The following is an 18,601-nucleotide window of genomic DNA, read 5'->3' as shown; positions in this document are numbered from 1 at the left end:
AGCCTGAAACTGCATATATAAAAACGACTACTTGAAATAGGCTTTTCTACCTGTTTTGGAGTATTTAAGGTTAAATGACTGGCAGTTTAAATACATGAGTATGAAAGAGTATAGACAAAAATAGATCATATCTTTCCAAGCATTATATTTTTCTAATTAAAGTAGTAGCACATTATTATATAAAGGCTTTGTCTTTTAGCAGTCTGAATGCCTACTCAATGAAACATTGCCAGCATCCCTGACAAACTGACTTTTAAACGAGTAATTGGCAATACCAACTTAAAAAGAAAGGCAGCAGATATCATCACCGTTTTTGTTTTCCCAAATGCAACACATTTCCTTCATCAAGAATCAAAAATGCTGTATTTATCCCCGAAACTTAACTTTCTGTTTGATTGCAGAGAAATGCATTTGTAAAAGAAAAGTATATATTGGTATCGATGAAATGTAACAGTTCAATACATTAATATTTATAAAGCCCTGCATGAATGCTACTTACATGAATTCTTTAAGTAAAAAAAAAAAGACAGTACCCATTTGCATTTCAACAAGTGAAACTTTTCCACCCATTTGACAGAGACAAGACTATAAAAGGTCTCAAATTTCTCCAATAAAACTGGAAATTACATCTCAATATTTCGTCAGAGATTATGAACAGAATTTTAGATGAATTATCCGATACAAAGATGGAAGTGAGGGTGCTGCTTCAAGATCTACAGAAGTAGAGCACTTTAAGACAATTAAATGATTTCCCTGCAGGCAATGTCTTTTCAATCCAAGCTAATGACATCATTTAAGGAGGATGGTCCATTTAACTGAAAGGATCTTTTACAAGGCAGACAGACAGAAGGCAATCCGGGAATGTTTTCAAGGACTTCCCATATTTCAGAATTATAATGGTGAAATGCCTACATCAAAATCTTAAACTCAGGCATTAATCAACAAAATGAAAGGCTAATTTTATAAGAAAAATGTAATAAAACTCATTTTGAGAAGTTTTCCCTTCATTATTTTTTCTTTTAAAGGAACCAATTCTCTCCTAATGGTAATTATGCTGCTTTGGAATAATGATAATACTCAGGCAGAGCTCAGTTTTAGGCTGCTGTTTTTTAAAGCGAAGCCAAATCTCTTTAATCACTTGCAAGTTGAAGAGTAACTTTCATAAACTTTTCTACCAGTTTATGCAAGCTTGCTGTGATCTTTCAGATACAAAGCATTACACTATTGCTTCCAGAACATACTACTTTTTGTATGGTCTATATAGCAGCCTTTAAATTGCACCACCACCTTTCCCATAAACAAAAAAAAAGAGCAATGCCCTCAAATGACCCAGTAAGGGAAACTCACAGTTTTAGTGTCTGTAGCAGCAGTTCAGAGCACTGCTATAACTCTGGATTTGGAGGTGTCCAATACTTTGTTTTATCTAAATTATCTCTCTGCTTTGATTTTTTTTTTTCAGCATCAGAAAATGAATTTAAACACCAATATTTTTACATTAAAATAGCATTATTAAAACTAACCCATTAGACAAAACTACAGACTGCTCTTGTGCTTCAGAAGGTGGTATCAGTTTAAATCCAACCAAAGAGTCTTTTTACCATTTACAATAACACTCAAAGCCGTGGAAGTTGTATACACGTTAGGTTGACATCTGCTAATAAATGATGTGGTTCTGAAGACGGGGGTGGGGGGGGGAAAGGTTTACCCTATGTCCTTCTAATATCCATTTCAAATTGTCAAAAACTTCAGAAAGCTGGAAAGTGTGAGACATAGCAAAGCGATTTGACGATGTAAGCGGGAGCTACAAAACACAGAACTAGTAAAAGGAATGTGGTTAAGAGGCAGTACAATCTTGGGCAAGTCAAAGCTACTTTGCCTCCACTGCTCCTCTTCATAAGGAAGAAGCTGTATTCACATCTTTCTACAAAGGCTATGAGATGGTATTGATTTCATTATGTTTTGGGGTATATTTAAAAAACCACACACATGTAAAGCAAAACCAATTCCATTTTCAGGCCTGCTGTGCCACTTTACAGATTGTCTCCTACACACTTTTTCAAAGCAACATAAGCAGTAAGAGGGAGAGAAAGGGGCAGAGAGAAAAGTTACAGAATGCACAAAGAGCAGGATGCAGGATATCACATACTTAGCAATTCATACATTTCATCCAAAGCTGTAAACTTAACTTCTGCTACAGGGCACCTCCAATTGACAAAGTAAGGGAAAGACCACGAAATAGGATGCTTACAGTAAGCACTAAGATGACTCTGACCATCTAAATGAAGTTATTTTCCTGGATAAACAATTTTTGATCCCAATAATGTTGCCTCCTCTCCTTTTTAAATACAAAATAAGGTAAGGTACAAATGCTGCTATCTAACAAACACAAATTGCTCACTGGAAATGGTGGTAGTTTGGGACATACACCAATACTCAAGCCAAAATTCTTAGTTTGAACATAAACTTTTTTGACTCTCACTGTCAATCAAAAACTGAAGTATCAACTGTAAAAAGTGGCTTTACTTTAAGGATTTAACTGAGCTTTTGTCACTATCTTTCCCTACATCAAGAGCACGGGTGAACAAGTACCCCAAGAAAAGAACGCTGCCTATTAAATCCTGAATACAGCAGCATACAAGGCGAGGTTGGACGTGGCACTTGGTGCCATGGTCTAGCCTTGAGCTCTGTGGTAAAGGGTTGGACTTGATGATCTGTGAGGTCTCTTCCAACCCTGATGATACTGTGATATACCAATATTGCTCTGTTCCTAAGCACCTGGGCTTTTTCATGGTTGACAGTCCCATTTCCAGTAAGGGAGGAATGGTATTTCTACAGACTTCTACTTACAGATTTAATTCCATTCCCTGCTACAGACCTGCACAGCCTAGGTCCTCCACCAGTATATTTGCATGGATGTTTACAAATCTTTTCTCCCACCTTTTGTTTTTATCCCAGTTAGGCTCTCTGAAGCATAGAGTCAAGTCAAACTAAAGGCACAAAGTCAGCGGAGGATTCTATAACTGCCTTAATTCAATGAAAATAAGATGGCACATGAAAAAAAACTACACATTTATTGGCACCTGGCCAATTTCCATAGCTTTTTCACCCTAAAACCTCCATCACAGCTTTATCTTCCTTCCATAAAAAGCCAATGAATCTATGACTAACAACAGAACTCTTAGCAAAATAAAATACCCATCATTATAAATAGTTCTTTTTATATTGGTTCTTATAAAGGTACTTACAACTCCAACGGCTATGCTAATACACCACCAGACTTCCTCACATAAACTTGTGACCCTCTAAGTAATAACACACTTCAACAACAAACCCTTGAAAAACACTTGACGTGATTGTGCTAGAGAACACTACATGGGAGCCACTCAGTAACACAGAAATACACAAAGCTCCAGGATCAGCTATTCAAATTATTACCAAAAGCCCATTTCCCTGCAAGATTATAGATACACTGAATGAATAAACAGACTAACCACTGTTCTAATTGTTCTTACTCCATGCCCATGACCTCATTCAATACTACATGTGCTGGCGAATGAAACATACTGGCAAAGGACATTACTTCTGAGTATGGGAGGAAAACATAACAAGCAAAGATAACATAGTTCAAAATGTTTATAAATCACTTTTATATTACTTTGAACAATCTTACAGGTGACAAAACCAGTGTGAAAAGACCATCAGAGCTAGACAACTCACTTTTAGTCTAAAGCATCCAGGAAGAATTAAAGGAGGATCAAAGAAAGCATCAAATCAAAATGACAAATTGCAGCCTCATCTATATAGCAAACTAACCACACTCTTCTTTATTGTTGTCTTAGAATAGTATTGTTCTGTTCCAACTGTTGAAAGGCAGGAGGAACCCAAACAACAACATAAACCACTCCAGTTCTCAGTTTTGGGGTTGATTACTGGTTTTAGCTTGTTCAATTTTACACACATGGTTTGCAGGGTTTAAAACATTTTGACTCAGTAGATTTACTGCTTGCACAATATTTTTCCCTTCTTGATTTATATTTGTGATGCTCTTCATTGAAGGCTATTTTTAATTTAAGATCCAATTCCTCACTAACTGCAGATACTGTGAAAAAATTCTCTACCTGACATTCCTGAGAAGACACTAATCATAAAACTGAGAAAAGCAGAAGTCAGTTGAAAAAGTACCAGTCTAGAAATTTAATTATGGTTCAGACACTCAAGGCCCTTTCCAAACTGTAAGAAGCAGCTATTTGGTACCAACCTAGTATGATACCTCACTATTATTCCCTAAAAAAAAGGAAAACAAAACAAAGCACAAACTCCATCAAAACATCTGCTTCTGAAAGACAAAGGCAATTAACAGGAGGAGAAAAGGAAAAAAAAAGATATCCAATGACAGCATATTATAGTAGCAAGAGAATTTAAATATGTCATATGCATTAAGTTACATTTCCTAAAGGATAGCTAAAAGGCAAAAAGAACTGTAGATTTCTCAGATCTCAAAGTTGAATCTACACAAGGTTGAAAACATCCTGGGAGCACAGAACCGGGAGCTGGACTTACTTCCCTTTCCAACATTTGAATTCATAGAGGTAGAAATCCTTGTAAATTCTATCTTGGAAAAGGAAAATCAAATGGCACTAATATAAACACGTTGGTGGCTTAGTTGTGACACACAATCTACCCAGAAATAGGCATAGACACAGTGCCTTCAGTCTTCATACACTGTGTTCTGCACATCTCCAAACTCTCCTTCATTTCTACCCACCCCTCCAAACTCTCCTTCATTTCTACCCACCCCTCCAAACTCTCCTTCATTTCTACCCACCCCTCCAAACTCTCCTTCATTTCTACCCACACCTCCAAACTCTCCTTCATTTCTACCCACACCTCCAAACTCTCCTTCATTTCTACCCACCTTGAGCTACACAACCAAAAATAATTCACAATCATTTTATGGGTTTCTTAACATAATCCAAGAGCTGTTTCTAAAGAACAATAACTTTTTATTTTGAAAAATCTTCTTTAGATATATTACAGTTATGTTCATACACAAGTCAGTCACCCAATAACTCAATGACTGTTAATGAAACTGAAAGTCTAATTAGCAAGATGAGGGGAATAACCCCAGCATTCTGGCCCACCTCCAAGATGAATGATTGCATCTACCTATGCAAAATCCCCTTTGTCATTTCAATTAGATGAGATTTTCCTTTCATCCTGCTTTTCAATTGCTGGGTATTGTTTATAGTGCCATTGTAAAAGCTACTGTGTTCTACCCTGGATAGAGCTATGTTTTTGTAGTAGTGATGTGGCAATTCCTACATATTTTGGTTATTTTGTTCAAAAAGGCTCTCTGCTACCAAAAATAAAACATTAAGAAGAAACAAACTCACCAAAACAAAAACACCCACCACAAAAAAGCCACACCAAACCAGTAATTCATTGTGAATATATTACTGACATGACACAGGTAGCACCTTAACTGGCATTAAGGCACAAAAGTACGTCAGTCAGGTGTGAGCATCTCTTTGTTCATTCAGCAGCATAACAAGCAGCCACCTTATCATACTGTCACAACTCTGAAAGTCTCAGAAATCAAGTCAAAGCTAACACCCTACTGACTGAAATCCTACCAACAGATTGAAATGTTCTTCTAAAAAAATGCTACATACACACATCAAATTTACCAAGGAAGACATCAAAGTCAGCCACCAACCAGCCCTTCCAGGGCCTCCAAAACAACAGTTGCACAAAATTTGCACACCTTGCTTCCTACTTAGCAGTTTGCACACTCTGAATAACTGTTCTCCAGGACTGCCACTGATCCTCCCTTCCCCAAGTTCATTGCTTTCCTTCTGTCTCACCGTCACCAACCCCAAAATGCTCTAAAAAGCCTACATTTTGGTTTATGATTTTAAATTGCTCATCTGACTAAAAAGAGAATTCCTACATGAAAAAGGTTTTTGAACTTTGGTAGGTTTAATGCTGACTTAAAAAGGGACATCTGGGGCTTATTATTGCCTCATGATACCAGAGAGCTTTCCTTCCTCTCCCCTCTTTTGCCTCTGACTTGCCACTGAAATTGTTATTAGAAAGTAAACTCCCAGACACTTACATCAGCTGTGCTAATATAACCCACAGCCCTTTTATTTTGCACTCCTGCTTTAACTCTGCGTATCCCTTAAGAGATACAGTTTTAACAGACTATATAAAGCCACTTGGAAAGGTGCTCACTGGTTTTCATTGTGCAAGTGAAAATAGGCAAGCAGATCTCTGCATCAAAAATCCACATTAACACTAACTGTACTTAACTATTTCATGCATCATTTCAGTGACCACATCAGCGATTTATTGCTCCGCTACGGCAGTGTGGAAACTTCCACAGTAAAATACAGGCCAGGAGTCAAAAAAAGCTATAAAACCATTGGAAAAAAAAAAAAAAGTTTGTTTTTTTCCTTGCCCTGGCCTCCTAAGACTGTAAATCTCAGGCTTTCTTTTCCCTAAACTGTCTTTTTTCTCCCCAAGGATTACCAGCGTTGTAAATACCTTTGCCTTCTACTGACTAGACACATTTTCTTCCGTAGACTGAGCTGCTGTGGGAAATGTTACATCAAAAATTACACATGCAGTATTGGAAATGTGATCACAGCTGCACTTTTGTTAATACATGAAGAAAAGGCATGAAGATCAAAACAGCTTTCACTTTGTCATTATCTCCTGTAAAAGGAGTATCAGTCTTGCACGGGAGATAGCAATAAATGTCTTAAAATTGCAAAATACAGTAGAAAATAATCTACTAAGTCCATCTGCTGGGGGAAAAGCTGCATGCAGCAATGATTAAGTGCAAGTATGCATCTGTCCTTTAAATATGCATAGCAGTAATACCTCAAATGTAGGAGTTCAAATAATGGCCAGTCTTCCTGCACATACAAATCTGCATCAGGCAACGCTAAATTAAGAAGCACCTCCTATAAGTTTATGAAAGACAAAGAAAAAATTGGTTGTAAACTCCTCTGCATTGCAAAGATCTCTTTTGTCTGTCAATCAACAGAAAAGTATTATTCCACCATCACAAAAAAACCTTTGGAGGCAGTATAGGTCTGTGTGTTGTGCAAATGTGCAGTTGCTAAGAAGCAAATATGCTTCCCTTCTAATCAAATAGCCCAGCTCAGCAATGCTGCTGGCTTGGGGCAAGAAGCAAATTCCACCAGCCACAAACTTAGAAACAGTCTTGAATTATTTGTTGCTGACCGCTGGCTGAACCCTGTCCTGATGAGCACCATCACCATTAGCCACTTCTCAGTGTATTCCATCAACCAATGGCAATAGCAGCATGCTACAGCTCAGGCTGCAAGGAATTGATCAAACAGGGTAATGAGACTATTTCTTCATGGAGGTTATTTTAAATGAATATAAATATTTTCTTTCTACATAATTTGCCACAAAAGGTCACTGAACTCCCTGCGTTTCTAAAGAAAAATGCTGTGGTATCCCCTTTATATATTTGAATTAGTATATAGCCAACAAACAATTCAGGGCACTTTTGATGATGGTGTAAATCTTAATGAGGTGGCATCCCAGACAACTGATTAGCAGCAGCATTTTACCATCGCGTTTAGTTAAGAACAAAAAAAGGAGGATTTGATGTTATTTTGGGACATTGTGATATACCTATGCCCTTAAAAAAATCTTTCATGAAAGAACATACTCTGGTAACCTAAAGGCTTACACTTTTAACCAAAGATCATGCATATTTAGCTAGGCTTGCCATACTTTGATAATATAGCCCTTTATATAGATTCTTTCAAGTGAACTCATACGTTAAAAATACCCACTTTGTATCAGAGTCAAGTTACTGATAAGGAGATCCACACTCAGACACCCCCACTGACACAATCTTTAAAAACCTACTATAAACAGACACCAAGAGATCCTTGACATTTAATTCAAGCCAACTGCCACAAAACCCTCATCAAGGTTCTCCTTGCCCCATAAAAGGTTTTTAGTTCTATCTTTTCCAGTCCTGAACAATTTCTCCAGTGCTAGGGAAGCACAGTAATAGTGATTTAAATACTAGTTTAACAGTATTTTATTAACAAAGGCATTATGCCAGTAACTAAGACACTGCTAAATAAAGAGTGCTCATTGTTTGCTGCTTTTAGGGATAATAATATAAAAACATTCAAACAGGGTAACAAAACACAACTGTTCACGTCTGAGAGTTCACAAAGTTACCCCAAAGTTAAGGAAATGCTTTTAACACAAAAGAAAATTTAGATTTATAGCCAAGGAGAAGTATAATTCATTCAAAACAGCACTTGAAAATGGTGGTTAAAATAAAAACTAGAAAGAAATCGACATCAGAAGGATTTAAATTAGCTAGCCTTGTCCTGACTAATAGGAGTTCAATTATATAATAACACAAAAGGCTTTGGATTTTGTTTGGGTTTTTTTTAATATCACTTCAAATACTCAAAGCAATTTATTTTTTTCTAAAGCAGGATGAAAGTGTGTTCCCTAAAACTCTGTTCCTTACACTTGTTGGGATCTTCACTTCCTCTATTTGTGGGGTTTTTTTTTCTGTAACCAGTAGAGGAAGTAAGAATTAATTTTTTTTAAGAAATCATTAAGAACAATGAAAATAGATCAAGAAAATTCTCCTTCTGTCTCCTACCTCCATCAAAATACTATTTACAGAGAATTCTTTACCACTGTATCAATACTATTAGTATGCCTTGCATGGCAGTGAATTGCATCTGAGGCTTGAACACAATAAAGCAACTCAGATGTTTGTTCTACTGAATCTCTATTGCTAGAAATTTATTCTTTATTTTAAGAAAAGTTGACAGCAAAAATAAAACTGAAGTTCTATGATAAAAAAAAAAAGCTCAATGTGCTGCTTATTCCACAACAAACCTTGTTACAGCTGTTCCATGAACCACACAAAATATTCCTGTTTATCCATAATTTCTTTTAAAAGTGTAAGCTAATAATAAAAAAAGGAAACGATTCTACATGAATATTCAAGATACATTTTACAAAACATATTCAAAAAGCACAAAAATCCTGGGAAAGTGTATTTTAAGCACGGGTGGAGGAAACCAAATGACACATAAATCCTAATTTTTCCTCAAAGAGATTGCATATTAAGTCCTATATTCTATTAAAATCAAAACACCACCATGCAAATCCACACATCCTAAGTAGTCCCTTACAACACCAATACAAACAAAAAACAGTCACTTGGTGGAGGCAGACATCAGCACCCACCAGCAAAAGACATCTCATCAGCAGACTAACATTTGACAAAAATCAGTGGAAACAGCAAAGAAGCCAATGCAACTTCCAGTGCCAAGGAGCCAGATGGCACTGCTGGAAAAATTATATCTACAGACTGGCAGCTTGATTCCATGATTATTGCCCAAGGGAGGAGGAAGAGGAAAACAAGAGGTATTTCAGTGTGATGGAGTAAATCAATTATCACCAGCTCACTGCGGCATTTTCGCATTATTTTTATTCCACATTCTAAATATCACTCAAATCAATGGGAGCACTGGAATATTCCAGCAATTTCAGAAGGGAGTGGGAGGGGGGAAAAGGTAAGCTATGCATTAAAGAAAGGCAAGATGTACTTAAAAGCACCTCCATCAACCGCATCTCATTGTTTCTATTTTCAAATGCAATTTGCAGAGATGTTGCAGTTTTTATTTTGCAGGTTTTATTTGTGACCTGAAATACTAACAGATTACAGGAGGGGAAAAAAGGTCCCTGCAGTTCTCAGTGTGGTAACTACACTCTTTGGGGTATTTTCAACTCTTAATGTGCTGTTATTTTACACACGCACCTACAGAATGATCACATCGATAAATAAACCAAATGCTTTGATCAAAAAAGTTTGTGGCATTCTCAACAATTATTTTTCTGTTACAATCTAGCTTCTGAAGATGATGTTGCAGGGAGAAAAATCAGTCCCCCTCCTACTTTCATGTAAGGAAAATTGTTCTAAAAGAGTCAAAAAAAGACACAATTTTCAGCCTACCAACTTCATATGCATTGAAATCACTAAGCACAAAACAGACAGAAGAATGTTTCAGACTCTTCACCTGAAAATAGGCAATGCTAATTTTTTTTTGGTGGAAGTCAATGACAACACTTCCATTAACTTTTTGCCAGGCAACTGTAATAAGACCCATTTCCTCTATCTATGCTTGTGAAAGAAAAATTCATCTGTCACCTATCAAAAATACTTGGACCATCTTCATTTCACTTGTTTCCATCTCATTTCTGTCTTATAACACAGACACAAACAGTTCAAACACCTTTAAGCTCCCAGTCACTGTCTTTCAACACTGATCCTTTGCTCCTTACCTCTCTGCACTAAAGAGGTGATGAACAAGTGCAGATATGTCGAGCACAAACTAATACACATCTTCAAATTGGTATTGTAAGCATTTATACACCACCCATGTTCATATAGAGAAGTACAAAATATAACTTCTAAGGAGTAAGCAAGATGTTTTACATGTAGTCTAAGGCAACTGTGGAAAATTATCAGGCTGTGTCAAATTCCTTAATGAAAAGGACATGTTTTATGTTGGGTAGGGTGTCCCTGCCCATGACAGGGGGGCTGGAACTAGATGATCCTTGTGGTCCCTTGCAACCCTGTTTGATTCTATGATTTAGAAGGTTGCCATGAAAATCTTGTCTACACACTAAGAGGATTTCTTCCATTTTGTAATATAAGATCATCCACAACTGTTGCCCAAAATTTCTGACTACCAGCAGTAGGGCTAAGATGCTCGAGGGCTACTATCTTTCATTGCTGTGGTAACTAGTGGTGAGTAGACTCTGACTAATACTAGTTAAGAACTTGTAGTAGTATTTTTAGTTTGGATACTGCTACTCTAAACTCCTCACTCTCATAAGCAATCTAAGTAACCATTTATGAAGTACTGCTGAGGGAACTATCAACCAAGATAATACCATATAGTGATAGATGTCCAAAAGAAGTGTGGTTCCTGCTGCAAATGTTTAAGCAATACAGCATTTGCAACATCTTGAAAAGACTAACAAATTGCCTATACAGTAGGTCTCTAAGGATTTAATTTATGATCTGCATTTTTCATTGCAGAACATCTCAATAAACCTCTTCATGACATAGTTTTTACTTCTCTCTCCACTCAAAGTTTTGCTTTTCCATTCAAATTTAATCTTAAAAGCCACAAATATTAATTCAGTGCAACCTCTCTTTTATTTTAAAAGGAAGCAAATCCAAATTCACCAAATTAATGCCTGGATTGCATGCTGCCTGACAGAAAACAGGCCTGTTTTGTACTTGGTTAAGCTTTACAGATACACTTTGCGCTTCTACAGAGAGTATTAATCAGTTAAAACACAAACCCAGAAATATGAGAAACATATTTTTCTGGTCATTAGAACTGAGATATAATTCTATGTATATCATCAATTAAACGAATTCCTAATGGTCAATTCAGAGAAAGAAAAGTCTACACCAAACTTAAATTGTTGGTTTATTGCAAGACCAAGCTTTTCCCCCCCGCCCCCCCCCTCCAGATGGTTCCTATATCCAGGTATTCTAAAGCCTCATTCTTGAGACAGTAATCATCAAGTGCCACAAAAGTGCTGTTTTACATATATTTGATCTAGTCAAAAACAAAGAAAACACTACAGCTTTGTAGAATTTGTTTCTCCTTAAGATGCTTGGAACTATCACATAGTGTATGTTGAAGGCAGACCCATTTTCCTGTTGTACTTGGTAGATATTGGGAAGGAAAAGATGCTTTTTGCCTTAAATGCCAAGCAGCAACAACCTGTTGGACTTGATCTCACCCTGGAAGAATACTAGAAATGTATCTGACCTCGAGGTACCACTGGAGTGGCATGAAGCAGTGATATCATCTACATCAACCCATCTGAATGGCTCTGGAAGGGAAGGCATAAAAGGAGCATACTGGAAGCTAATTTGCCACTACTGCTTGGCAGGAAGACAGAAGAATTAGAGGAAAATCACAAAGCAGAAATTCCCTAAGCTTTAAGGGCCTAAATCCATAATTTACAGCTTCCAAAACACAGTTTAAAAGCTTATGACAAATCAAAAAGGCCAAAGAAAAACCTTCCCTCTGCTTTTTTATTTCATCTGTTTGTGATATATTAGAACAGATCTGGAAACAGATTAGGCCAGAAAGCAACATGAAGTAAACAGGAAAATCTGTTGCACTCCAGCTTTCTAGGCTTTTTTCTTTAAATCATTATATTTCTAGGTATCTTGAATAAAACTAGGATCTAATTTTAAAAAATGTTAAAAATAGAAAGGTGAAGCAGATTGGGGTTTTTGTTAGGGATATTGTCCTGCATTGGTAGTGGAGCACATGCAGATGTTTTGTTATTGCATAGTCACTGAAGCAACATAGATGAAATAAAACGAGCAGCAAAGCATGTCATCTCTCTCATGGGAGAAAGGTAAATGCTAGAAGAACACAGGGGTTTATTGTTTAATAGGAAGTTTTTCATCATGATAATTAGAAGTTCAAACATTTTAGTATCATCAATTTGTTCACACTGTTAACCTGCACAATGCCTTTTTTAACTTTACTGTTGACTTTAATAGGGCCAAAATCTCACTTAAAAAAAAATCACCTTCCTATCAGAAATGAATCCCTTCTGTACAAACAGTTTAAATCAAAATTAATGAGATTAGCTTTGCATATTTCACATGCTTGCCTCTTTTTTTTTTTCTTCATAAACCCCTTGCTTATCCAAAATAAATCACTGGTGCTATATTCACTGTTGTGGATCCTGCAAATTAACAAGCAAGCAAGCAGTTGTGTTGCTTGTTCTTTTCATAAGGTTCCAAAGGCTGTCACTTTATAAAGACTCTTCTTGGTCTTCAAATACATTAATGGCAGAAGGGAAAAGAAGGAAACATACCATCATCATGTCCTTTATGGATAAAAGAGAGTGAAATGTCAAACTGACAAAGAGTTTAAGGTATGTATCCTTCACTAGCAAGTGTAGTGTACCACTGGAGCAAGCTGCCTAAAGGAGAATGAAGTTGCACCACTAGAGATTTTTAGGAGAGATGAGACATGCTACCAAGAAATGCCTCAGGCAGACTTTACTCTTAAGGTGTCTCCAACAGCAAGAACTCCAACAAGGAGTTGATCTTTATAGCTTTTGACAGTTGCAAAGTTAGCACCCCCTTCTCATTTGTTAAACAGATTTGGATCTGGGAGTTAGAGCACACATGGTCCCACATGCACCAATATCTTCATAAACTGGACTTTTTTAAATGCCCTTCCTATTTTTGTTTTACTTTTCACTGTGTTCAATAAGCTTGTAAAAGATTGCATTCTGGGTGACATCTAAACTGCCCATAGTTGTCAGAGCCTAATCCCCTAGTGATGCATTCCTCCCTCCGATAGCCTCAGTGTACCACATCAGAAATTCTAGGCTTCAGTCTTCCTGCTTAAGAGACCACGTTGCTAATTACAATTTCTTGTACCTCTGAAAGCAATGTTTCTGACCAGTCATATTACCCTTTCAGCCAGAAGTGTCTCAGAAATGCAAAATAATAATACCTTGCAGCAAATATATAGTATTTTCTCTGCCATATACTATCTGTTCAGACACAGCTAAAGAATTGATGGAAACACAGAATTGCTTACATAAATCAAAATAATAAATTGCAGTATTTCACAGGCACAATACTGATAAGACCTAGCATCCTTTCAAACCAAAGTTGAGTGAACACTGAACTTCAGCATGCCATGTCCCATGGCACTGATGCTGCTGCCCCTCTGACAAAGATCGAGTATCCCAATAAATCTGGATCTTACCTTCCCCCAGATTCATCTTTAAAATAAAGTCTGATTATTTAAAAAGATAAGGAGTAAGAAAATATATGGGTTTCTGCCCTCAAATAGACGTACCTATGTGAAAAAAAAACAGCCAAATAAAGAACTTTCTCACTCATTTGAATGGCTGATGTGCTTAGTTTGGAACTCTCTCTAGTATTGCAAAGCAAATAACTGATCTCCTAGGATAACTCAGATAAACTTCCCATATCATCATCCCCAAGTCAGCCAAACATCCTCTCCACATACATGATTACCATACTAAATTAGTGGTAAACCAACAGAAGATTGGAGTGATAGGAAGGTCTAGAGGAGAGAGGACAGAAAAATCCCAGCTGCATTCTCTATTCGCCAGTGTTTGCTAGCACTGTTTAACCAGCTCAGTGATAGAACAGGTCCAAAAATAAACTCAGTAGGAATGCAGTGAAGAGAAAGTGGGAAAATACTTGTATCTGCATTGTACATAAAGGTCCTACAATGAACTCTACCCTTCTTCGATGACAGTATTCAAACTCACCAAAAAGGGAAGAAGGAAAAAAAAGACAAAAGAGAAAAGCAAACTTAATCAGTACTTGTAATTCGGACTTAAAATGTCAAAAGAAGCAGTCTGCCAAATTCACTCACATCATTTTTCATTCTCACTTGATCAATCAAAATGCAAAATGTCACATTCATGCAAAGGAAATGCTATAGATCATGTAAATCAGCTGACTCAAGCCTGCAAAGATTCATATAGAACTTCTCCAGAGGAGCTGCATAAAAACAGTGTTAATTTTTTGGGTGAAACAACAGACTTTATACTAAGAAAAGCATGTTGCAGGGAGCAACAAATTCTGTTCATTTTCAAAACTTCATTAATTCTGATTCCCAAAAACTCTCAAAAGGTCCTATTTTGGTGTTCAGATCTATCTTCCTTCATTCCAACTATGGGAAATTTTTAGTAGGAGATTCTCATTCTCTTTAAGAAATTTCTACTAGAAAAAACATGTTTTATTCATTAGCTATAGCCAAATACGATAATTTGAAGAGCATATAAAGTCCCCAGACACATTTTCAGTACTTCTTTCATCTCTCCATGCTCGAGGCAATATTTCTAGACTTTCCACAGAAATTATGATGATCTAAGTTATTTCATCACAGAATTCACAGTGATCATTTTTGATCCAGTAATTACCCAGTCACATACTCCCTACAGAGCTAGACATATCTTCTTCAGAAGTGGTAAGTTCACTCACAGTGCTTACAAACTCAGAAAGTTTGTTCCATTAACACTAATGGCACTTCCTACTATGGAATCAAGTTACCACAACATAAACCAAGCAAAGTTTAATAGTAAACAAAAATCCCTTGAGATCATAAAAGATGGTTACACTGTTAAATAAGAAAGTTTCATCATGGCATTGAACCTACACTAAATACCATCCCAAGAAACACGAAAACCAAGTGAAAACCAGGTACTTTCCCCCCTTGTCTCAATCAAAATTAAGTTTGTGACCAACCTTAAAGGCAGTCTTTAAAGTATTTTGGCATACTTTGGTTTTTAACTGATCAAGAATATATATTTTGTTGCTATTCACATTCTTCAAAATACAGATGGAAGGGGAGTAAGAATTTACAAGACATAACATTGTTATACAATGTACCATACAAAAACCTGTCACTTAAATTGCAAGAAACCTAGTCATCAATAAGTGAAAAAATACCCTGCTCAAAAATCAATTATGTTGAGTCTTTTGTATAGAGAAGTACTACACCTTTCAGGCAACTGGTATTAATGAGCAGACATGGCTATAGAATCTCCATCTGTTTTTCTGACAAAGCTGTGACTACTTCAGTCTCTCATTGAAATTCCATTAATCTGGTGCACCAAGGACCAATGTGAAAATCAAAACTCCATCTAACCCTTTATCAGCTCACAATAACCTACAAGTGAACTCTGCCTGTTAGCATACAGCGAGTTATGATTTTGCTATCAATCAGGCTGTTAGCCAATTAAAAAAAAAAAATCAAGTTAAGAACTGAGTGCTTGGCAGTGCTGTTTTGTTTTGTCTTGGGTTAGGGGTTGTTATTTTATTTGGGTGTTTTGTTGTGGTTTATCCCTCTTCCAGATTCTGTAGGGTGCCTAGATATGTAAGCCTATGCATCATTCTCCTTTGCAGTGATTTAATTGCTGCCAGCAATCAAGTCAAAGCATCACTGAAGTGTGCTTGAATTTCATTAGATGATATAACTTATGCTACTTTCCTACAGTACCTAATAAACCATAAAGAAACCAAAACACATATGGCTTGAGGGAATAACTGGAAAATTAGGTGGCCATTTGGGAACTGAGTGAACTTTTGAACCACAGGAATAGAGAAAAAGAAATATTAAAAGGAAAGACAGACTTAGAATGCACACAGAGACGTGGAGGTTTGACCTTTTCAGTACCTAGAAAATTACATTAGCATTATGAAAAATACATATCATGTTTAGAGTTTATAATCCATCAAAGTTTAGATACTTTGTTAGTGCCTACCATAAGGTAAAAGTCAAAAGGACAACATAACAATCAGATTTGACAAAAGGCCTTTAAGTGACCTGTGCTAATTTAGTTATCCCATACTTATTGTTAAATGGATTATCTCTCTTGTAATTAATACACCATTATACAAAGGTCACACAAAAACTCCAGGATTTTACAATGGCTGTAATGTACATGTAATATACTAATTCTTTATCGGTTACCAAGTGGGTATTTTGACAGTGACACTGCAAAAATCACACAGGAACATTTTCAGAAGTTGTACAAACCTTGCAGTCTACTTCAACTATGTAAAAGGTAAAAATGCCTGCTTTGGTTTGGCTTTCATTTGCAGAAAATACAGAAGAGGTTTTACATAAAAAACATGGACTCAAACAAATAAAAACCACCTACAGTTAGGCCACTCTATTAATGCTATGAGCCTTGAACCTACACAAAAAGGGCTTTACATTAGCACGCAGCCCTGCTGAACTAAACTGGTAACCATATGAGATGAAGCAGCTACCTTCCAGATTCTGCTATTGAATGTTAACAGATCATGGAAAAAAAAAACAGACAAATACAGTATTAAGCTTCGAAGCTATTCACGCCTATGAGAACTGAAACAAATGGCACCTTCAAAGATCAATCCACCTCTTATGAGATTCTTCCAACATACATTTTCATACATAGTCTAGGTGGCTAGACTTGAATGATGGACTGTAGGTGTTAAAATCAAGTCTTCAAATGGCACACTAAACATTCAAAGAGGAAAACAGAAACACTCCTCCGATAAAGTATTGGATCTACCAATTGAAGTATTTATAGATCAAAATCTACCACCTTTTCTCACTCTTCCTTGTGCTGCATTCCCACTGGATAATTAAAAAGGATTTATCATACAAATACAGAAAGGCCACTAAGGTAAAACTCATCTTAAATATAACAGAATTGCATGCGCTGTATTTCTGCCTAAACTGGAACAATTAGCCAAGGTACCGTTAGGCAGCTCTTGTACTTACTGTCAGAACTACAACATCCAAAATAGGCCAAAAATTAATTATCCATCTACACAAAATCACAGTATTTTATATACTCTCGCATCAGCATTCTTCAGCCATTCATTATTTACATTTATTAACACTATCACTTTTTTTCCTTAACTGTTTTGAAATAAATCCATAACCATAGCTCCTATGAAACAGTCATACAATTTTGCCACGTATCCTCTATGCAATCAGTACTAGGTTATTAAGCTACAATCAGAAATAAAGTTAAGATTATGTTTGTAAGTAAAGCTAAACACACAGAAAGTTGCATCCATCTGTAGTTTGGAAAATGAGCTTGGGTTTTCTAAAAACCATATTCAATTTGACTGATAATTGCATTTCAGCCAGAAAGCAAATAGGCTTGTTTGAGGTTTTTTTTGTTTTTTAATAGAAAGTCATATTGCCAAAATGCAACAAGCTCAATATTTAAAAAAGAAAGAAAAAATGCTGTTGTTATTATTATTGTTACACATTTTACAGAGTTCTGGTTCTAAAAAAAAAAAATTGTGTTATTCTGAATCAGTGGTTAGAAGGTTTATCACTTATGCATGTACTTCACTTATCCCTGTTCTGCAATAGACATAATTTTATACCTCATAAAAGCAATTTATGTTTCCAAAGGGAATAATCTGGATAGCATAAAATGTGGAGTGCTATGTTGCAGGAAGCATATTTTCGTTCAGCAATTGTGTTTTGAGATGAAGCTGCACAGTTTGATCATCATATCACGTCAGAAAACATCCTTCACTGGTAAGTCTATCTAACTTCTAGTGCCACAAATTAATATACAATGTTAATTTATTTCTACACAGACTTAATTTATTGCCATATATTATCCATAGAAGGTATTTATATTATCTATACAATAAACAAATCTTGGAAATATGGACACTAAAGCAAGCTTGTTAACTGTTGAAATATTCAATTGCTCATGTCTTCAGAACAGTCACATTTAGCATTAAATTTAATGAATAAAATAAAATAACATGAAAAACAGCTATGGAGCCTAGATTCTTTTTTAATGTAAACTCAAACTTCAAATTTATATAACAAAAACATTCTACAAAAGACTGTCTTAATAGAAGAAAACATTGCAGGAATAATTAATTTAATATTTTATGAACCTACTCTGAACGGAGTTTGCAGAAAAGTATCAATCACATGAACTGTTTCAT

General features: G+C 36.1%; 1 protein-coding gene across 3 annotated transcripts in view; it reads right to left on the bottom strand.

Moving 5' to 3' along the window:
* SKAP2 (src kinase associated phosphoprotein 2) overlaps window positions 1–18,601 on the bottom strand; it is a 128,034-nt gene that overhangs the window by 80,237 nt on the left and 29,196 nt on the right. The gene's annotated exons all lie outside the window — the stretch shown is intronic.

Source organism: Pogoniulus pusillus, chromosome 28, assembly GCF_015220805.1.
Source record: "Pogoniulus pusillus isolate bPogPus1 chromosome 28, bPogPus1.pri, whole genome shotgun sequence".
Lineage (NCBI taxonomy): Eukaryota > Metazoa > Chordata > Aves > Piciformes > Lybiidae > Pogoniulus > Pogoniulus pusillus.
This window is presented reverse-complemented; position numbering and strand designations above follow the sequence as displayed.